Here is a 24,565-nt window from a genome sequence, read left to right as displayed (position 1 = left end):
TGTCTATTGTCTGTTTTATCCATCAAATGGTTTCAATAGAAAAACAATTAATTGTAATCTTTACCTTTTTTATATGGTATGATAGTGGCATAGTGGATAAGCCACTTGGGCAGTGAATCAATCTCAAGTGCAAAACTAGACCATAATGATGTGCAGTAATTCCAACACTTATGAAGCTTGCCTTGGGGCTTGTGGGTAATTATTATACAATTCAAAAAGAAATAATTTCAACCAAATCATGGTGCAAAAAAAAAATCAAGCTTTTATTTCAAGATAAAGAATGAATGAAAAATATTATTAAAGCCATATTTGCGAAAACTGCCTATTTCAGAAAGAGATGGTTCAGAAGTTGTACAATGACCCCTATTAACGGCCTTTTTTCTGTGAATGAGAGGAGGGATATACATATACAAAATGTCACACAAGGCACAGTAGTCGCTGCCAGTGGCCAAAAATTAAAAAAATTAAGTCTCATATTTGGTACCATATATGCATACATTAACTCTTAAGAGGTTAAACATCTCGAAAGTATGCTTGTGATTGACTTATTCTAACGGTGCTTTTGTTCAACAGCACCAAAAGACAGAACACGTAATTAGTTGATTTCACACGTGAGTTAAGTGCAAAATTGAAGTGAAAATAATATAAGATTAGAAAAAATAAATCAATTTTTTTATAATGGATATCAAAAAGAAAGGTATTAACTTGAGTTTTATGTCGTTTTATGTATGTTGAATTGTTGTATAGGTCTTTCAAAACTAGTGTTTTATTTGTAGGTTTTGTAATGTCATCTTGCTAGTATAATTGAGATTCAAGAAGTTCCTTTGATATTTTACACCAATGTCAATATATTGCATCAACATGCCAAATTTTACCTTAAACTTTTTGCAACCTTTGAAGTTATGACCAAAATACTATGTTTTTTTTGTCTGTTTTCGATTTTTATATACATTGATGGGCCCTTCGCTTTTTTTGATTTTTCGGATTATACTGAGTAAAAAATTCCACTAGGCCATACGTCTACGGTAAAAATCAATCATCCAGATTTTGAGTTCTCAGACTTTTGTCACTTTTTATGATATTTTGGCCTATGACAACCAAAATATTGAGATTTTCGATACAATATTGTAGCCAAGACAATAGATAAGAACTCTCTAGAACATCGCAAAATCATTGGAACACTCCATCAGGCAGTTTTGGTCTTGTTAAAGTTCAAATTTTTCACGAACATTTCAATAAATTATGTGGCTTTTATGTATTTTTGGCCGGCCTTTCCATACAGTGCAGTGGTTCAAAATACAAAGAAAAATTCACAACTGCTTAACTTTTTGTCTAAAAAGATTAAACATGAGTATAGTCATATATATGTAGGTATATATTACTAACTTTCCATTATAGAAATTGGATTCTGAATACCCACATCCTCATCTAAAATCAGCGATGCACAGCCGTTTTCGGTAGCGTTGATGGCAAGTCACACTTATTCTTATGCTATTTATTTCAGTCGTTGTTGAGACAGCAATGAATTAATATGCACAGAAGTATACGCATTGTTTTTCTATTTTTATACCCTCCACCATAGGATGGGGGTATACTTATTTCGTCATTCTGTTTGTAACAACTCGAAATATGCCTCTGACATCCCATAAAGTATATATATTCTTGATCGCTTTGTCATTTTAAGTCGATCTAGCCATGTACGTCCGTCTGTCTGTCGCAACCACGCTAACTTTCGAAGGAGTAAAGCTAGCCGCTTGAAATTTTCCACAAATACTTTTCATTGGTGAAGGTTGGTTGGGATTGTAAATGGGCTAAATCGGTCCATGTTTTGATATAGCTGCCATATAAACCAATCTTGAGTCTTGACTTCTTTGGCCGCTAGGGGTCACAATTCTCGTCCGATTTGACTGAAATTTTGCCGCGTGACCGATTTGCACGTGGAGTTTTGGTATCACTTCCAAAAACTGCGCCAAGGATGGTTTAAATTGGTTCATGTTTTGATATAGCTGCCGTATAAACCGATCTTGGGCCTTGACTTCTTGAGCCTCTAGAGGGCACAATTCTCGTCCGATTTGACTGAAATTTTGCACGAAGTGTTTTAATTTAACTTCCCACTACTGTGCTAAGTATGGTTCAATTCGGTTCATAATCTGGTATAGCTGTCATATAAACCGATCTTGGATCTTGATTGAGCGCGCAATTCTCATCCGATTTGGCTGAAATTTTGTACAAGAGCTTCTCTCATGACCTTCAACATACATGTCTTATAAGGTCTGAATCGCTCAATAGCTTGATACAGCTCCCATGTAAACCATACGTAGCCATTCAACCAGAAATGAGCCTCATCGCTGAACGGTGAATGAACACATTTCGAACCGAACACTGATTTTGGTAATAAAATTCAATGATTTGCAAGCGTTGCTCGTTAGTAAGTCTATTCATGATGAAATGTCAAAGCATACTGAGCATCTTTCTCTTTGACACCATGTCTGAAATCCCACGTGATCTGTCAAATACTAATGCATGAAAATCCTAACCTCAAAAAATCACCCTTTATTGTCACATTTTAATTTTATGCATCACTGTCTTAAATATCCAGAACAATCCATAGTGCATACATCCACCGTTGAAAAGTAGCGTTTTGTACCACTGTGCCTTTATGTACGCTCAAATTGTTTATGTTTTCGATATTAAAATGCTTTTTAGCCTAATAATATCTTCTTATTTTATTTTTCTTATATCCACACTAAGTATCTTTAAAATAAAGCAGAGACATTGCATTTTTCGATAAAAAGAAAGCTTTGACAGCTGCCTGTGAAATAAATTCGTGTGAGCATTAATTATAAATCGATATAAATGTTTTCGGGGTTCCCTTATGCCATTTGTTAACCTTAAAGGCATATTTTTAAGTTTCCCTATTTCAAATACAAAGGAAAATAGGTATCTAAAAATATCACTTTAAGTCAATTTATCAAATTGGAACTAAGTTATTTATGACCTCGAATGTGATCATCATTTTCTCATCATCATCTCTCGACAGACTTCCCCGTGTCTGTCATTCCCTGGAAAGTTTAATGCAATTGGAATTAATCCCATAGTAAAAATGTATAGGTACTAAAATACCTATGCGTACATAGTAGGTACTGGGGAAGCGACAAATAAACATACTCATACAAACACACACAAGAGGGGTGTGAGAATATTGGGGTCGCCAAAACAACGACACCAATTTAAAAATAAATAAGAAAAAAACTTGGCGCAACGAAAAGTCGCGTGTCGCCCCAAAACCAATCTAACAGCACTGCCTGCTTGCTGGCTTTCAGTTTTCTCCTACTACACACAACCCGGCAATGACAAATAAACAAAGTTCACTTTCTTATATTTTTTCATTTTATTTTCATTCACTCATTCATTAGAGGCGATTATTTTTAGAATTTGTTTAATTTTTATTTTATTTGGTCTTAGTTTTCTTGTCGCTTATGTGCCCGGTTTTGATTTTCACGTGTCACAGCATACTTCTTCTCTTAAGGTTTTATTTTCTTTGCCACTTCGATACTAACATACATAGGCAAAATCGAAACACCCCACCCTTTTTGTAAATGCACACAGTGTAAATGAGGCGCAAATTGTTTTTGGATGCCAACCACTTGAATGAGTTTTATGTCATATCAATTTAACAACTGGAAGAAGGGAGATAGACGGAAGGAAGTTCCTTCGCTAGGTGGAGGCAGAAGTGAGAAATGCACGTTGTTTATTTTTGGGTGTGTTTTCTTTGAGTTTTTGGGCTTGAGTGGACAACGACGAAGACGACAACCACATAATTTAGCCTAATTATGGATTTCCGTTCTAGTGCCGCTTCTTCTTACTTGTTGTTAGAGTGTTGCTGCACTTTCATATAAACCTGAAAATTTAGTTGCAATTGAAATTACTTGCTTGTTTGAGCTTGTTTGTAGTCAAAATATTGCTGCTTTTCTTCTTTTTGCCTCAATGTGTAGCACATAGTGGGTATATCCAGACACACGTATGTGTGTATGTATTTTTCTGTGTCAATTTCACTTGTCAATTTATTTACGAGGTGTTAAAGAAACCTGTAACACTCGTTATTTTTTACCCTTCCTTCCATGTATCATAAAGACTAGACTGCGACTCTTAATGATCAGGAGTTGCGCGGGGTAGGGTTGTTGGCACAAATTTGTCGGGATAAACACGTATGAAAAATGTGTAAGCACCGCACACAATTGCTGATAAATCAACCACTCAACCGCAATAGATATGGCGCTATGGCTAGCTCAAGTGACAACCTATATCTAATATGTCAAATAGGAATACACAATATACAAGTAGTACATTAGTGAAACGTGATTAGTACTAAAAATATTTAAATAATATGAAGTTTTTAAAACAAATACAATACTATTCAACATTGATTTTAATAATAAATCGCTTCCAGAAAAATGCATTGCATTTTTTTGAAAGAGTCGATATCCACTTTTTTCAAAGAGAGACAAATATAGATTTTTAGGATTGGGACAGTGTTTGAGAAAAATATTCTCAATATTAAAGTGCATTTGGGAATTTATTTTTTTCAATTTTATTTATTTTTGAACAACTTTAGCAACAAAGAGAAGGAGTTATACACTAATGTCAAACGACAGTTACATAACGGTCTTACACCTACATATATGTGCAGAGTAAATGGCAAACATCCCTGCAAACATTTTCTATCGTGTGAGTCACTAAATCTGCGGAATTTTACAGTTATGTTTTGTTTTAATTTCCATATCAAAAGATGTTTTTTATATACATTTATGATTTTATTACTTTTTTTTTTAGCAAATAAATAAAATAACAAAAATAAAAAAACGTACCATTGAAACCAATAAAGCAAAAATGATGCTGACAATGATGTCAAGCGTTGCCACTAAAATGTCTTTTTGCCATTTTCCTCACTATAAACAGAGTACTACTTTTTCACCTATTTTCCTCAAGCTTTTCGCCGACGTTTTTTATATGGAGTTTCACAGCATTCCGACTGAAAAGCTGAACAGAATACTCAGCTTAAGAATAGCCTTTACTTACTCTCTTTTGTTATTTATTTGAATTAAACAGCTGGTTTTCATAAAACAGTTGGCTTTGATAAAACAGCTGTTCGATGTAGCAAATTTCTGCTAGGGAAAAAATATCCAGTGAAAATTTGCAATCTCTCAATTACCAAACTCTCAAAATTTAGCTTGCTTTCAAACACTGTCCCGCTCTCTTCTGCTAGAAAAAAAAGCACGCGAACGACTTCCAGTAACAATTTGGGCAAATTTGAAAAAAAAAATGAGTACACGAACACACTTAATATTGAATTGGTACTAGAGAAATACCCAAAGGAAATTATAGTTCCCCCCAGATTTAGAGATTTACTGTTGCTTTTCTGCATTAGTAAATTAATAAAGTTTAAATAATGTTTTTATAAACAAAAATTATAAAAAAAAATTCATGTTAATTTAACATTTACCTTGCTTGTTGCATTGCCTAGTGCATATTCTCTGCCTTTATTTATTGCTTTGTTTTTATGTCAAAAATGTTCAAAGCAGCAATAAATACGGTGCAATTTGTATAATATGCATGAGTGAGTTGTCTGTATAAATAATGCATTGGCGTAGATAGGTATGGGCATTCGCCGCCGTTCATCGTTCATCAAGTGCTGCTTCCTTTTCATTTGCATCACTATTTTGGGATGAACTCTCTCTCTTGCAGTTGGTGTTACTTAAATGTTATTTAAAGGTCATTATTGTTTGTTATTTGAAAATTTGTTTACTTTTTTTTTTGACAGCGAAGTGATTGGTTTTTTTGTAGACATGCAATAAAATGTCAAGTGTCTTTGTTGCAACAAAGATATAGATAAAGAATTTGAACTTCGTGCATAGACTGGTTGGTGGCGCTTGTGAATATAGATAATCTAAAAACATCCCGCAAGCAGAATCCAGCTCTCAATAGCATGCAGTTTGCGTCGTTTGCATTTTCTAAATATGCATTATGCAGTGTTGCATTTGAATTTGGAAGTAGATTTGTTGCAAGTCTCCTCAAATAAGTAGATGTGCTCACATTGAAAATGTATGGGCAACCTTGTTGCAAAACGAGATTTCCGAAATCTCATCGCAAATCTAGATTTGCTTCAAGTGGAAACAATGTAGCTTTAGTGGGCCTAAGTCCTTAAATCGGCAGATAGGTCCATATGACGGCTATATCAAGATATGGTCCGATTTAGCCCATCTTCGAACCTATGGACAAAAAAAGAATCTGTTCAAAGTTTCAGCTCAATATATCTTTTTTTTTTTAAAGACTAGAGTGATTTCAACAGACAGACGGACGGACAATATATATACTTTACAGGGTCGGAAACAGATATTTCGATGTGTTGCAAACGGAAGGACAAAATGAATATACCCTCATCCTTCGATGGTGGGTATAAAAAAACTACGTGCAAAATTTCAGCTAATAACAATTGCGGCTTACAGGGGCTCAATCTGTCAAATCGAGATATAGTATTATTCGGTTTATATGAAAGCTATATTAAGTTGTAAACCGATTTGGACCATACTTGGCACGATGGTTAGAAGTAGTAATAGAACACTAAGTGCATTCCAGCTCAATCGGATAAAAATTGTAGTTTTTAGGGGTTCAGAGGTCAGGTTGAGAGACTTCTTCATATGGGAGCTATATCCAAATTTGAACCCAAATGGTCGATTTGCAAATGGCCTAAAACTTCAAGGAGATAGCTTCATTCGTTCAACCGCCGTCGTGATTTCTATTAAATATTAAATCACACCTAATCCAAAGGTATTTGCCGGCACTAAACATAAGGAAAATTCATATACTCAAGAAAATTAAATTTGAAAGCTGTACTGATGGAATTTCCAATAAAAAAATCCCCAATTTTCACTTTTTTCCCCATCGGAATCCCCGTACTCTAAATAATTTTTTTTTCCCCAATCACGAAAAAAATCCCTATTGGAGGACGGGTGTCCATAGCTGCTTTTAATAACAATAAAAGGTCACTTGGTTCAAATGTAACGATAAATGTTACATCTTGGCTACATTCCGATATTTTCTTGGTACAAACATTCTTTCATAAATTATTCTTTGCAACGAGATGACCAAAACGGTTTATGGAGTATAAATGCACCAATTTGGACAGCTGTTAATAAATTACCAAAGAAAATGTTATCTTAACAAAACATTTTGTAATTTCTTCTATACAAGTTTCGTTTTTGGGTCATAGTAAGTTGGTAACGTTAATCCCGACACTTATTTTGCTTAAAGCAAAATATAAAAAAAAAACTTAAAACAAAGACCAAATTTTGTGACAGCTAATTTTGTTAAGATTTATTTTGATAAACTCACCACAGTGTTGATCACAGTATTGTGTGTTTCTTCTTCCGAAATGTTAGACATTGCCTCATAATAACTGAATTTATAATAAAACTTTTATTTAAGTTAAAAACTAGTTATACGGTATCTTGACAGCATGGTGTTGCTCACTGAATATGTAAATTGTGTGGCTATTAACAACGCCACTATTGAATAATGTTTAAAACGTACATATGTAGACGTATTTGATTTTAAAATTATGCAAATTAGGTTTGCTTTTATTATTAGCCTTTTTTTTATTATATCTTTTCGTTTCGCAATTTTGTTACCAGTCAAAAGGGGGCGCAAGATGTGTTCTTGTTATTGTAGCTTTTTTCATATTAAGCTGAGTGTTCTGTTCAGTTTTCCGAGCGGAATGCTGTCAAACTTCATATTAAAAAAACGTCGGCGAAACGTTGTCTGAAAATCGGCGGAAAAGTATTACTCTGTTAATAGTGAGGAAAGTGGCAAAAAACTGTTATAGTGGCAAAACTTGTGACTATTGCCGGCATCATTTTAGTTTGTTTCATTGGTTTCAATGATTTGTATTTCTTTATTTATTTGAGAAAAAATATATAAAATAAAGAATACAATAAGTGCAGATAAAGAAACGTGTTTTGGTATGGAAACAAATACATTTGATTGCTGTCAAATTTCGCTTGCGAAACAATTACAAATTTCAGCGGTTTTTCCGAAAGCAGAATAGAATACCAACCATTACAGGGTTAGGGTTTAGATATTCTCTTAAATTTCAAAGACAGGGTTCGGGGTTAAGTTGTGTTTTTTTAGCAATAACTTCTCATAAATACACCAAATTCAGAGAAATTTCTGTGTAAAAGCAACATAAAGAGTTTGTTGAAAAAACAGAAAAAGTGCTACAAATGAGACATCATTATTTTATTTTTTTTTTGGAAAACAGTAAAAAATTTTTTCTATTTTCATATGGTAAATCGTTGTAAATAGATTAACAATATGCTATTCTAAAATGAATGTTTCCCCGTACGATATCTGTCACGTCAACCCTAACAAGAAACAGGAAGCACAGTAAAGTGCACATCACTAAATATGTGCGACAAATTCTGTTCTACACAAAACCAACAAGAGAATTTTTGGCATGCACTGCTGTCTGGCAATGTTTAGACATGCATTGACATTACATTGTCAAAAAAAGAAACAAAAATATATGACATCATTAAGTAAAAATAAGCAAAATAATTCATATAATTATACATATTCAAGAGATCTTTTAAGTTTTAATATAAGTAGAAAATAAATATAATTTCTTAAATCATTTTGCAATGAATTATTTTTTCTTCTTTTTCTTTGCAGCATTTATTAATCATCCATTCATCTAGAAAATCGCATATTATTGTATTCCAAGAAGGAGAATACATATCCCCTCATTGCTAAATTTAAGGTAATTATATTAAAATTGAATGATACTAGCAATTAATCATTCGTTACATACTTTGAGATTTTTTTTGTTATCAAAACACTCAACGGAAACACTTATTTATTTGTGATAACAATTGTGCCATTTATATTGTGGGGACAAGTGTTACATTGTTTTATTTACCTATGATCGATAATATTTTCCAGGGAAAATTTTGTTTTTTAAATGACTTGGAACTCAATTGAATATGAAGTTCGTTTAAAGCAGTGATGGGTACAATAACACAGTTGAGAATAATAAATTGTGTTTGTATGAGGGGCAGTAAATCCCCACCAATCAGCCAATTGTAAAATAACAACAACGCAATGTAAAATAACAACCAGCGTTGCCGTTTTGGGCTTTTTCTACCAAATTTGGTTGAATTTACTTTAAATTTTAAGGATTTGGTCGGATGGACGGCCTATTTCGATTTTGGTAAATTTTTAGCGAAATTGTATTTTATACCCACCACCCCGTACGTATACCCAGGAGGGGTGGTGGTGAATATTTTGATATGTTCCGTTTGCAATATACGGAAATACCCATTTCCTACACAGGATTCACTGAATAGGCTTAAGACAAGCCATCAGCCGACATAATTTTTATAACCGCCACCATAGGATGGGGGTATACTAATTTCGTCATTCTGTTTGTAACACCTCGAAATATGCGTCTGACACCCCATAAAGTATGTATATTCTGTCTGTCAAAGGACGCGAACTTTCGAATGAGTAAAGCTAGCCGCTTGAAATTTTGCACAAATACTTTTTATGAGTGTATATCGGTGGGGATTGTAAATGGGCTAAATCGGTCCATGGTTTTATATAGCTGCCATATAAACCAATCTTAGGTCTTGACTTCTTGAGCCTCTAGAGGGCGCAATTCTCGTCCGATTTGACTAAAATTTTGCAGGTGGTGCTTTGTTATGACTTCCAATAACTGTGCTAAGAATGGTTAAAATCGGTCCATGTTTTGATATAGCTACCATATAAACCGATCTTGGGTCTTGACTTCTTGAGCCTCTAGAGGGCGCAAATCTCGTCCGATTTGACTGAAATTTAGTGCAACGGCTTCTCTCATGACCTCCAATATACGTGCTTAATATGGTCTGAATCGATCAATAGCTTGATACAGATCCCATATAAACCTATCTCCAGATTTTGCTTCTAGAGCCCATACAAGGCGCAATTTTTATCCGAATGAACTGAAATATTACACAATGACTTCTACAATGTTAAGCATTCATTTATTGTCCGAATCGGACTATAACTTGATATAGCTCCAATAGCATAACACTTCTTATTCAATATTCTTTGTTTGCCTGAAAAGAGATACCACGCATAGAACTCGACAAATGCAATCCATGGTGGAGGGTAAAGATTCGGCCCGGCCGAACTTAGCACGCTTTTACTTGTTTTTTTTTTTTAATTTTTGGCAGTACTTGTCATTGGGGATGTCAATTTGTTATTTTTTTACATTCATTCTTTATTTACGGTTTCTCCTATTTGATGACAATTTCAATCAATTGGTAGATTTGACATCCTCAATGAATAACCACTAGTTAGGGGATAAACACCAGCTGAAAAAAATTGTCAGCTTCCCAGGCGCATATTCTAACTCATGCCCCACAACGGCCTTTAAAAGTTGAAAATATTATCAAGGTTGTAAAAAACATTAAAAAAATTCCCCAAAATAGTTGTAACTGCTAATAAAAGCTCTTAATGCTTAAAATAAGTGTTTGCTAGGTAATTAACGTACACATGAGTTGTTCTTGACAATTTTTTTTAAAGGTGTGGCTGGTGTCGAATGCACAATTGTTTTTTTTTTTTCTTGCTTCCTTTTTCTCTATCTCTTATATTGCTAAGTAAATATGTGTATTTGTGTCTTATTAAATACACATATGTATATCTAACTCTCAAGTACATTTCAATTGAAACTTATATCTAAAGAGCGTTGAAGTTTGACAGGGGGCCTAGTGAACAACGCATTGAGCGGGCCTGAGTTGTGATGTGAGGCTTACGCATTATTGGCATAGAAAAATAACCTGAATTCAAGTCAAGTATGCCTTAATTCAATTAAAGTTCTTTTCTCCTTAAGAGAGGATGAGGGAGTTGGGGGTTTATTGCTCCACACATGCATGTGTAAGTTGATATTAGTTTACGGTTGATCTTCAACCTTAAACATTCAAAAGTGATTTGATTTGCAAATTAAAGTAAGAAAATAAGTAATAATCATTTGCATAAAACTTTTTCGCCTTGTTTGTAGTGTAGCCAAGAGTAAATGTTATCAGGTGATATGCGCTTTGATCAGCTGTTTCTACATTTTTAATTTGCAAAACTTATTTAACTAATAAATAGTATTAAATAAATAAAAAAAAAAATGCTTCTAATTTTCCGAAGAGTTTATCCGCTATTAAATTGTTGGTTGTCCTTGGCAACACATAGTATGTATATATTAAACGAACACAAACGGGATAATAATAACAATCATAAAATGTTTATTTTATGTTTAGAGAGAAAAAAAAAATACAAAATCACGCAAGAAAACACTAACACACTGAGGGGGCTATCGTTTTGCAGCCCACCCACCTTACGTGTTACCATTCAAACAAGATAGTCGCAACACACGCTGGCATGGCGACAGGTGCGAGATACTAATATATAGTTATTAGGTAAGGAGCTTTTCTTTTAGAATATTTACTAAAAAAAGGTAAAGTAAATTCATAATGTAGTCACGAACTTTGCCGGCCGGTTTACCACCAACCACCAGTACAACAACAAAATGAAATGGTTAAATCTTACGTCATCAGTTGAACGAAGCATTCAACCAGCGTGGTGTTAACTCGCCTCAGAGAGCTACTATTCTTGACAAAATAGGATATGACTGCTGTCATTGTGGGCCGCGCTAAAGTGTGAGTATTCCGTTATGGCATGTAGTTAAGGAATACCAGATGAGGGTGGTTTGTGGTTGGTAGACATACATATTTACAGTAATATTGTCGCCTATAGGCCATTTGCAGTAGACGAGCCTCTTATTCCCTATTTATTCACATTTTTTATTATTGCACAGTGATTTTAAGACAAAAAGGAGTGCTTAAAAAATTTTCTCTGTAGTATAAATGAAATGTCTTAAGAAATTTTCTTTAAAGACAAAAATTCAATAAAACCTGACATTCTTTGTGAAGGCAAACTTTCAATGAAATTTTCTCCAAGACAACATTTTAACAAAATGAATAAAAAATAAATGAAAAAAAAAATAAATAAAAGAATAAATAAAAAAATAAATAAAAAAATAAATAAAAAAATAAATTAAAAAAAAAAATAAATAAAAAATTAATAAAAAAATTATATAAATAATTATATGAAAAACAAATAAAAAAATTATATAAAGACTAAATAAAAAAAAATAAGTAAGAAACAAATAAAAAATATTTGAAAAACGAATAAAAAAATATATATATATTAAAAATAAACAACAAAATTATACAACAAAAATAAAAAAAAAAATTCAAAAAAGAAATAATAAAAAAATAAAATTAAAAAATATAAAAGACAGAAAAAATTAAAAAAATAATTTTTTAAGAAAAGAAATTTTATTTAGATTCCGTTGCAGGATATTGTCTATTTCGTTCAATTCTTTCTATTCAAAGAATAGCACAGCTAAGAAATTTCAAAAGTAGTGCAAAATATGTTATATAAAAAATAAATAAAAAACAAAAAAAAAAATAATAATAAAAACTTATAAAAAAAGAAAATTATACAAAAAATAAATAATAAAAACTTATATAAATGAAAATTATACAAAAAAAAAAATAAATAAAAAAATTATATAAAAAATATGTAAAAAATTATAAAAAAATAAATAAAAACGTATATAAAAATAATTAAAAATGTATATAAAAAATAATTAACAAATATATATAAAATTATATAAAAAAATATATAAAAATCAAAGTAAGACAAAATGTGTGATATAAAAAAATTAAAAAGAAAACAAAAAAAAAAATAAATAAAAACTTGTATAAAAAATAAGGAAGTTATATAAAAACTAAATAAAAAAATTATATAAAAATAAATAAAAAAAAATAATATTAAAAAAAATTATATAAAAAATAAAAAAAAAAATACTAAAATATGTAAAAAATAAATAAATAAGTGCATAAAAAATACAAAAATATGTAAAAAATAAATAAAAACGCATATAAAAATAAATAAAAAAAGTATATTAAAATAATAATAAACAAAATTATATAAAATATAACAAAAAAAAAGAAAATCAAAGGTAAGGCAAAATCTGTGGTAAAAATACTTAAAAAAATAAATAAAAACGTATATATAATAAAATAGGTAAAAAATTATAAAAAAATAAATAAAAAAATATAAAAAATAAAAAATATGTGAAAATTAAAAAAATATATATAAGAAAATAAATAAAAAAGTATAAAACAAATAAATAAAATATAACAAAGACAAGAAAAGAAATAAAATTATAAAAATTTAAAAAAATATAAAATTATAAATATATAAAAAATTAAAAAAAAAAATAAAATTATAGAAACAAAAATATAAAAAATTATGAATAATAATGCAAAAAAATTAATTAAAAAAATAAATACAAACAAATAAAAAAGGAAACAAATGGACATAACATGTAGTATAGCGATATATACCTATAACAATATTATTAAAAAACAATTTTTAAGAAAATTTTTATTTATTATTTTTTAGGGACAGTTTTTCTTTGAAAATATTTTTTTTAAGCTAACATCATTTTTTTTAAGATGAAATCTTTTTTTAAGATAATTTTTTTAAATATAAAATCTTTTTTGAAGAAAAATTAGTATTGATTTTAAGAAAAACTTTTTTAGAAAAAAATTTTTATGAAAAAAATATTTTTGTTTTTGAGGAAAATATTCCTTTTTTTGCGGAAAATATTATTGTTTAGGAAAAAAGTATTTTTTTTTAGAAAAAAAAATATTTTTGTTTTAGGAAAAAAGTATTTTTTTTTAGAAAAAAAAAATATTTTTGTTTTAGGAAAAAAGTATTTTTTCTGGAAAAAGGTATTTTGTTTTGAAAAAAATTTGTTTTTACGAAACAAAATTTTTTTTAATATTTATTTTTTTAAGACAAAAATATTTTTGTAATTATAATATAATTGTATATGTGTTAATTGAAAAAAGAAAATGAACAAAATAAAGTGCATCAATTAAATATTTGCCGTCACTTCCACGCGTAATATAAAATAAATATCTATATAGCAAAATACAACACACTGACTGACGGCTCTTATAAAAACACTGTGTTGTTTAATGTGCTGATGTCATTGTCTTGCTTGTTGTTTATTTTGTCATGTTTTGTGGAAGCTCTTCATACACATGGGGTGTAAAGTTCATTGACATTTTTATTATGCAAATACGCATACATAGATACCTCTCGTAATACATATACAAACGAGAACTTTCTCTCATAGACCAACAAACAATCGCATGTAAAAAAATTCTTTGTAATCGCGTGTTACACGCATAGGCAATTTAAGGACATGAAATCAAAAAGAAAAAATATTTTTGGTAGATTATGAGAGGGGGCTGAAAAGTTTATCAAGGGTGACACAATCTCCTTGGACATCGAATCAACAATTTTCTTTGACGAGACTATTTGAGAAGGCAAAACATTCGAACATTTTTCCAAAGGCAAGCCAACAACCTCTTTCGAGATAATCTTTAGTTTGATTTGTTTTTATAACATTAGTCAACTTTTCTTACAAATATTTGAAGTTTCATTGCCCTCTTAATACTAATATTTTTGTGGTTGGCTTTCGTTTTGTTTGGCATGGAAACTAATTGAGGAAATCAACATTTTACGATTGAAAACTTAGGTCGTTCTAAGTCATAAATATGTATGTAGCTATTGACAGCATTTGTCTTGGTCTTCTTTCACCAATTCCCCATACATTTGAGACATGTACTTGCATAAAATCAACTTTTTTGGGTTATGGGTGGTGGTGGGTGGCGCAGGGATAATAGTGGGTATTATCCACCCAACAACAATGCTTCAATCAACCAACATAAACTCAAATGATGTCATGTTTTATTAGCAAATCAACCCGGCGTCTAAATTGACGTGAACAACGAGAGGACTATGAGGTCATCGTGAAATTATTCCCAAGCTTTGCAATAGGGGTAGTGCCGCATACTGTGACATACATATTTAAGTGTTTTAACAAAATGCACTTGAATTGAGTGCAACCCTAGCAACATATCATTGGTAATTTGAAATGTTGATTATTTGGCAGAAATAAACCTGCAAATGCTTGAATTACAATTTTGAGACATATTGAAAAGGGACGAACAAGAATTTGAACTGAAGCAATGATGGCTTAGAACAAACTATGTTTGTGATGACAGTCCTATTTCATTAAATTTCCATGAAAACCCATACAAAGAGCCTAATTAAAATAAGATAAAGAAATAAAATCAGACAAACAATTAAATAAGATAAAAAAATAAAATAAGATAAAAAATGGAATGAGATAAAAAATAGGAAAGAAATAAAAATGGGATAAAAACTAAAATAAGATAAAAAATAAGATGCAAATGCAAATTTGGCCATTAACATTCCATTAAGGAACTTTTTCAAAAAAATTAAAAAATAAAAATTAAGGAAACAGTCTTAAAAAATTAAAATATTGTTTTTTAATTATAATAATATAATAATTAAAGAAAATAAAAATTAAAAGAAAATAACAAAATTTTTACAAATAAAGTTTTTAAAAAATTGTTTATTATAAATACATACATATTTTCCCATGAACATTCCATTGAGGAACAGGGGATACTTCTCTCATACCAAATAGTGCAGTCCTATTAAAATTTTAGCTCTACGATGATGTGGGCATCCTTTTTAATGACGAATCTGAACGGCATGCTGCTTAGCAACACCACTTGTTTTTACATGGCTGGATAAGGGCACAACCACTGCAGAACAATGTTTTCTGATGTTCACTCGGGATTTGAACCCAGACGTTTGATGTCATAGGCGGACATGCTAACCAATGCGCCACGGTGGCCTCCCTTTTTTTTAAATTGTAGAAGACATCAAATACACTGGACCTCAATATGTTCAAGTTTGGTAAGATTCATACTTTTTTTCAAATGCTCACATTTGCCTTGGGGACTTCAAAAGTCGGCGTTCTCCCAAATTGTTGGTCCTAAATTTGGATCCTAAATTCGTACTTTACTTCTAAATACCTCTCATTGAAATCACACTTCGTTCTGCTCGATGTAATTTAAGCTAGAGAGAGCCTTTTAATACATTTTCAAACGATGATGATGTTCATAAACGAGCATACATACACACATACATTTCTTAAGTGTGTCCTTTTTCCAGTTGACAAATAGTCATTGCAATATGTTCATCAGATTTCTCCCTCACATTGACAACGTTGGCAATAAAATCCCACTTTGTGTTGTACTTAAAAGATGGTTGACAAGCTGCCAAAGTCTTGGCTTTAAATGATGAATGCAATTCAAAGAAAAAGATGGCTACTGCTGCTGCTGCTGCTTATACACAAGGCATTGGCTAATGCTTGTTCTACCTTTTTGCTCTCAGTGCTTTATTTATTGATGAGAGTAAAATGACACTTGGTGTTGTTGGCATTGTTTTTATTGTACATGCAATATTAATTGTTTTTGCCGAGACCGACCAGACAGACACAAGGACAGACGGCGGCGTCATTGTCGCCGTCTCGTCTATGAGGTAGAATACATGATTTATAGATATGGCGCCTAAAGGTGCTGTTATGTTTGTGGCTGGGTGGGTGGTTGGTGGTAGTGGTAAAGGGGCTATTAAGAGTGGAAGTGAAAATAACACTTAAACCCCCCTTTTATGTTAAGGCGTAAAAAGAAAGGCGGCAACCCTTATTATCCCCCTAGTCATAAAAAGGCGCCAAGAATAAAAATGAAGAATAAAAATAAAGAATGAAAACACATCGAGGGACATATTTGATATAGGGACATTGTGTTACATTTATCTTACCAAGTAACTTTGTGGCAGAAAAAAGTATGAGAACTTTAATACATAACACATATAAGCAAAATTGTGGAATTGTTTTTAGAAGTCTTTAAACTGTTATACACAAATTGTTTTTTTTTGCAATATTTTGCAGTAGAAAATCAAGTTAAATTTCATTAAAGTGTTTAGAGAAAATTTCATAGAAATTTGTCTTGCGAAAAATGTTCATTAAAAATTTGTTGTAAGAGAAAATTTTACTAAAATGTTGTCTTTAGAGAAAATGTCATAATATTTTGTCTTTAGAGAAATTTCATAGAATTGTTGTCCTCCTTAACTAAGCGTCCTAGAGGGAAGTGGACCTTAAATCGTGACTCGACCGAAAATTCAAAATTTCTATATAAAAATTTATAACTGTCTGTATCTCCTAAACTATGCGTCCTAAAGGGGAATAGGCCTTGATTCGTGATTCCATGAACATCTTTAAAATTTCATCGAAAATCCATCAAAAATTTAAATTTCAGTATGAAAACTTCAAATTGGCTGTATTTCCTTAATGAAATTTTGTCCTAAGAGATAAATTTCAATGAAATTTTCGCTAAAGGTTACATATCAATACAATGTTGTCTTTGGATTTTTAAGAAGTACATGGAAATTATCCAATTTTTTTTTTGGAAAGCTCAATTCTTCTTTTTATACCCTCCACCATAGGATGGGAGTATACTAATTTCGTCAGGGTGTTACAACCTCGAAATATGCGTCTATGACCCCATAAAGTATATATATTCTTGATCGTCATGACATTTTAAGTCGATCTAGCCATATCCGTCTGTAGGAAGCACGCTTACTTTCGAAGGAGTAAAGCTAGGCGCTTGAAATTTTGCACAAATATTTTTTATTAACGTAGGTCCGTTGGGACAGGCCAAATAGGTCCATGTTTTGATATAGCTGCCATATAAACCGATCTTTAGTCTTGGCTTCTTGAGCCTCTAGAGGCCGCAATTCTCGTCCGATTTGACTGAACGTGGTGTTTTGGTGTCACTTCCAACAACTGTGCTAAGTATGATTCAAATCGGTACATAATCTGATATAGCTACCATATAAACCGATTTTGGAATTTTCTTTTTGCACGTAATGTTTTCGTATCACTTTCAACAACTGTGCTAAGTATGGTTAAAGTAGGTTAATAACCCGGCATAGCTACCATATAAACCAATCTTGTGTCTTCACTTCTTGAGCCTCTAGAGGGCGCAATTCTCATCCGATTTGACTGAAATATCGCACGTGGTGTTTTGGTGTCACTTCCAACAACTGTGCAGAGTATGGTTCAAATCAGTTTATAACCTGATATAGCTGCCATATAAACTGATCTTGGGTCTTCAGTTCTTGAGCCTCTAGGGCGCAATTCTCGTCCAATTTAAAAAGAATCTAACTTGGTTTTTGCCACTACAGGGTAAAAAGGGCCTAACTCGATTTTTTGTTACTATAAGAGAAGGGAAAAACTTGACTTCAAATTGTCATAAATCTGTTATTTGCAATTGTATCCAACTGAAATTTAAAGGCAAGAGGTGCATCAATTATTTGTCTTCCAGAATAAACAAAAAACGCCATTTTGAAAAAAAAATTGAGATAGTCTGTTTTCATATAAAGCTATCGATATTTGTCCAAAGTATTACTTCTTCTTTTTAAATGCTATTTAAATTAAATTTTTTCTTTAAATACAGTATGTGGAGCATAAATTCAATTATCACACAATAGTCGTTTAATAAGTCTTCGCGTGAGGACAGGCAAAAAAAGATGGACTGAAAGATGATCTATGCGATATTGAAAGATTAGCAAACATTGCTACGCCCCTTGTTTGTTATTTCTTACGTAATCTTTAAGTCAGTCAGTCAGCTAGCAGAAGTGGCCGTCTATCTTAAAATTGTTCACAATGCCCGATGAAGTATGGAAAAAAGTATGCCATACCAGACGCGGCTCGTATGCATTTCTGATGTGTGCGTAATTTATTCATTGATTTATTTAAGACGACGGCAATGACGACTATGTAGTCGAGGAAGAGGAAACATGTGAAACCACATTTTCTGTATTCCCTTATGAACAGTTTTACATATTCGTATGGAATATTGTATTACTCTTCCCAATGACACTCGTCGCAACTTTTTCGTATCATCGCTTTCTTCCAGAGCAACAGAACGAGCCACTGCAATCATGGCTTTATTTGTTCATTCAGCCCATTTAGTGTTTTTCTCATTCATGCCTCATCTGTATTATGAATTATGATGATATTGAGTGTAACAATCAACAATGAAAGCCATTGCAAAATGAACATGAACAATTTCTCAAGATTAATTGTGTCATCTCTGGAGGAGTAAAGGTCCATTGTAAATTTAATTAAATACAATTAATTTGTAGACGCTTTAAATAAATTATAATAATGATAATAATATATTCATAATATGTATGTATTCAACGAAATGAAGCAATTTTGTTGGCAAACCTTGAGTCATGTTAATCGAAAACTTCTCCTTCAACACCGATTGATTCATAGGGGCTGTCTTAAGCTCCATTGATAAAACCCAATTATCTTATCTAGATTTTAAACACTCACCTAGTACACTCCAAAGTTTTGTGTATGTGATGGAAGGGAGACTTGTTCTACTGTATTTGGAACATACTGTATTATCTACTTTTTGGTATTATCTATCTAAAATTAAATTATTAATTTAATTTTAAACGTTCTTTTTTTATATATATAATATAATAAAACAATAAAATTCAAATTTATTTTTGGAATCAATAAATAGGTCTTCACCATTAAATTTTTAAAAATAACAATGAAAATGTTGCCCGCGACTTCGGTTCAAATGTTCCTATATTCCACAAGTAAAAAGTGTTCATACTCTAAGGGTTCAATGGCGTTTGGATTGTGCACATTGACCAACGACTTCATATAATGCCAAAAGAAATAGTCAAAAGGCGTGAAAAACATGAGCTTGACGGTTAACTAACAGGGCCATATCAAGAGAGGTACTGATCACCGAATTTATCCTTCAATATGTCCACTGTTTCTAGAGATGTGTGGACTGATGCCACCGTCTTGTTGAAACTACAAATCAATCAAGATCAACTCAGGCACTAGGGCGCCCCGGTAGCCGAGTTGGTAGCGTGCTTGTATATCGTGGGTTCGGTTCCCACCAGAAGCCTTGGTCTGTCGCTACTGTGGTATCACAATGGAACACATCAACTAAATTTAGTTTGTATAAATATTTGGCAGAACCCATAGTTTTGGGTCCCCAAGATTCGTCCCGTCTGAACTTAGCACGCTTTTACTTGTTTTCAAAGTATTTTGTTTTTATTTGACAAGGGTGCATCACTGACCTGATGTCGCAGTCATGTTATTATTGTTCTCAGATAGAGCTCGGGACATGTTTTAACTCACTATAATTAAGAAATGGTAAAGATCTTACCCAAGGTTAGGTTGAAGGCTATGTGTTTAGCAACCTCCAAACCTATGGGCTTCATTTAAAGCCCTTAGGATCATATTGTTTGACCCAAAGCAGTTCCTTAGATGCTACACCACGGGGAGGTCAGTGTCTACAGTTCATATAAAGAAGGAATCAAAATTTGCACGCTTTTAATATAAATATTTGTAATAGCTTAAAAAGATTCTAAAACAAAATACGTACAGCTTTTTTTGTTTTTTGCTTAAAATATCTGCTGCAGCAAAATCATATCTCCTTATACAATGTATTTGCCTTAAACCACCCACAGAATAACAAACTTCTCTGATTAAAATTGTGTACAAATTCTAACCAAAGACGAAAAGCGTCCCATAGTGGTTGTTGTGTATTGCGATCTCTAGCTTTCTTTTTCCATTTGCAAAGAAAAATGTCCGATCATTCAGCTTGTCTTGAAAGAGAAACAAACGAAAATTAATAAACTTGAAGAAAATGATTTTTCATGAATATTTTCGAATTCTTAGTAGCATAATAAAGAATTCAAAAAAGTTTACATATTTTTTTAATATGAGTTTTAAGAGTTAGGTCATTCATAATGGTGAATCTTCGAAATAGAGCCCATCTGATGATAGACATTATAGGCCTTGTCTAAAGTAACTAACCTTTGACTTTGCCATATTAAATGAGTGCATAATTAGCCTTCCTGTTAAGACATAACATTTGTATTACTTAAAAACAAGCTGTGATGTTAGACACTAAAAATTTTTTTTTTACTTCCAATTAAAACAAAATATAAAAGAAAAAAAAGAAGAAGACAAAAACGTTTTCCATATCAAATCGCATGTTGCTGTGCTCATTCGTATGTCTTTGGTTTTTGTTTTTGCTTTATTTAGCACTTGTATGGCATACTACTGTGGCATGTACTGAAATTTAGGTAATGAGACTAATCCGTCCAGTTTGCGTTGCTATCTGTCTGTCTGTTCACACTGTCTGTGTGTCCATATGCATGAATTTGAGCGTTTTTGCTATACGAGTATGGCTATAATTTGGTACATGCTGTACATACTAGACTTTAAACTTTGCAAAATTAAAGGGGGTGGTGTACTAAGTTTAGAATAAAATAAAAATTATCGAAATGTTAAGTTAAATATAAATTTTGTAAACATGATCATGTCACAGCACTATTTAGTGCGAAGCCACTAGGTTTTAGTACCTATTAGTATTGGAGGTGGGTTATTTCGCTTGTACAACAGCATGAAATGGAACTTTAGTATAATATAGACTGAAAAATCCAGGACTAATGCTATGTTTACATTGGCCCGTTCTGCTGATTTTCGTTGCATTTCTTATTTCGTTATTATAAGGAATTATTTATTCGGTAATCATTTCACATTTCTTGAATTGTTCGTTTTTGTTGAAAACAAGGTGTTTTTTTTAATATAGGTGTACAGTGTGCACTTTAATAATATCGATTATGACAACATCTGACGTACCTATCAAATATGAATTGTGGCAATAATAAAAAAAATGTGTTATTCTGGAGGTTAAAAATCTGTAATTTTAATTCACTATACGCTATTTTTCAATTGGATGTCGAATCTTGTGCCTCAAAACGTTATTTGGGGAAGACCGATAAACTTTTGAAAGATATCGATTATCGGTTAATCTATATATTACAATAAGCCTCATATATAAAGCCGGACTAATCAGCTGTTTAACGCCGAAGCCGAATACCCATACCGCCTAGACAAATCACTCTGTTTGATGGGATTAAGAGAGCGAATACCCATACCGCCTAGACAAATCACTCTATTTGATGGGATTAAGAAAGTGTTTTGTATTATAAGCGACGATCACAGGAGCCCTGTAACGAGCACAATTTTTTTTTCTATCAGCCAACATGCAGGGGATATATGCAGTGCATTGCATTGGCGAGAGGAAATTAGGAATTGGAGGGTGGGGGGAAAGAATGTAGTGCTTATTGACATTTGTCTTAAATCTTTGGATGTTAAAGTGGGTGGGAAAGACATTAGCCAGAAGTCGATTCCACGTACAAGCGGTACGGGCGAAATAAGAATTCTCTCTATAATACAGTGTTCGGTCCGCTGGCCAATCAATTACAAACGGGTGTGAGTCGCTGGAGTATCTAGTATCCCTGACCTACATCTTTACATCAGGAATAAAAAGACGAATATCAAACGAACACATACCATGAAAGTACCTATAGAACAGCCCACATTGCGACGATTTTCAAGAGGGGACAATAGAATTGGATACTCCACTGACCCCAATCAACGCCATCGCTCTCCCCTCTGTACACGGTCCAGTAGCTCCAGCGATGATTTTGAAGCTCCAGCCCATACACATGAGTTGTACTCCATTTTCGGCGTTATGAAAGTGGTGTGGATGTTAAGAAGATCAGACGGGGTGAAGTAATTCTTACACCGTTTAAGGAGGCCTAAACACTTGAATGCTTCTTTCGACACTTCAAATACATATTTAGCCCAAGGGACATCACTTTGCATGTTCATGCCCAGAACATCAAGAGCTTCTGATTGCTCAACATCTATAGCGTTGATAGAAAAAGATGATCGTAATGGGTCAGCGAATTGTTTGTGTGACAACAAGCAGCACTGAGTCTTCCGTGCATTAAAATCTACTCGATTCAATCGACTGCAAATCATGGCAGAGTGTATCATCCATAACCCGCCTCTTGTCTTCAATCTCTCGAAGACTCGGCCTATGGTCCAATCAGTACGAATGACAGAGATTACTGTCATCCGCAAATGAGTAGATCAGATTCGATGTCTGACCCAACAGATCGTTGATGAAAATAAGAAAAAGAGAAGAAGAAAGAACAGAGCCCTGGGGTACACCTGCTGTCAATTTATGCTCATTGGATGAGAACCCATCTATAACGACTCGAATAGTGCGATCTCTGAGAAAGCTCGAAATAAATCGAACGTAGCCATTACCGACACCATATGTGATAAGCTTTGATAGTAGTGCACCGTGCCAGACCATATTAAATGCCTTGCCTCTGATGCCTCTCACCAAGCTGGTGGATTGAGCGACTCCATCGTTCCGAGAGAAGTGCCACGAGGTCGCCCGTAGAGCGATTTCTGCGGAACTCATACTGTTGGTCGCTAAGAAGGTCATTTGACTCTAAATACCTCACAAGATGGTGATTAACCATGCTCTCCATGACCTTGGAGAGAGCGGAGCATATCGCAATTGGCCGATAATTCGCAGGGTTGTTTGTCTCACCCTTCTTGGATATTGGCTGAAGGTTCGCAACCTTCCAACGCGAGGGAAAGACTCCCGCACGGTAGGCAAGGTTGCGTAATGGAGGAACGAACCTCGAAGAACACCTGCGTAAGACAAGTTTTAATTTGCTATTCGGGCCCGGGGATTTATTTACGTCTAGATTCTCAAGACCCCCTTTTAACTCCACTAGTTGGAAAAAATATTTGGGACATGACGCCAGATACATTTTCGATTGAGGGGAGTGCTTGATTGCTATCCGGCAGGGAAGAGTTCCCTGCAAATATATCAGCCAATAGGTAAGTCTTATCAACCGGGTCAGTGAACGTTTGATCATCCTTAACAAGAGTTGGAATAGATGAAGAACTATCCTTGACCCTTTTCACCAAAAGCTCTTACTTTCTCGTGTAGAAGCAAGAACCTTAGTACACAGACGCTGTTCGTAAATTTCTCGCGCCTAAGCACATTGGCACACGAAGATCAGTATTGGCTTTTTTTATTCAAGCGCCAGTTCCTGAATGTCACTTCTTTCGATCGGACAGCATTTCTGCATGTCTGGTTAAACCAATTTTTGTCGTCTGATTTAGCCGTTATAGTCTTAACTGGACTGAACAATTGTTACGTTTGAGAAAAGTAATCAACGAAAAATAACCAGAATATTCAACTAGACACGAGGTCATAATCTTTCATCATTACAATGCTCGGCCCGCTTTATAGCCCAGCGCCCAACTCGGCAAGATAGAACCTGTGGTTTTCATTATGACTATTTATAAGTTAATAACAACCAACACTTTTTTTTAGTAAAAGAAAACCCCTCGTTTCCTTTTTATATTGACTGCCGCGAAATGACCGTTAACCGATGACGATGAGGGTTATTTTTTTCTAAAAAAAAAAAAAAAACAAAAAAAAGTTCAGTACTTGTGCGAAATTATCTCAGCAATAAAATTCACAATGCCAGTAACAATTTTAAATGAACCTACAATTATGTGTGTGCGCTTTGTTTT

General features: G+C 32.9%; 1 protein-coding gene across 11 annotated transcripts in view; it reads left to right on the top strand.

The window, feature by feature from the left end:
* Positions 1-24,565, top strand: part of LOC106081501 (protein hu-li tai shao) — a 102,865-nt gene that overhangs the window by 17,945 nt on the left and 60,355 nt on the right. For all 11 annotated transcript variants that reach the window (XR_001220375.2, XR_001220376.2, XM_013243501.2 and 8 more), the window contains one exon: positions 8,728-8,815. The gene's annotated coding sequence lies outside the window, so the exon portion shown is untranslated. The remainder of the gene's footprint in view (positions 1-8,727; positions 8,816-24,565) is intronic.

Source organism: Stomoxys calcitrans, chromosome 5 (assembly GCF_963082655.1).
Source record: "Stomoxys calcitrans chromosome 5, idStoCalc2.1, whole genome shotgun sequence".
Lineage (NCBI taxonomy): Eukaryota > Metazoa > Arthropoda > Insecta > Diptera > Muscidae > Stomoxys > Stomoxys calcitrans.
Note: the sequence above shows the minus strand (reverse complement) of the source record. Positions and strands in the feature narration are given on the sequence as shown.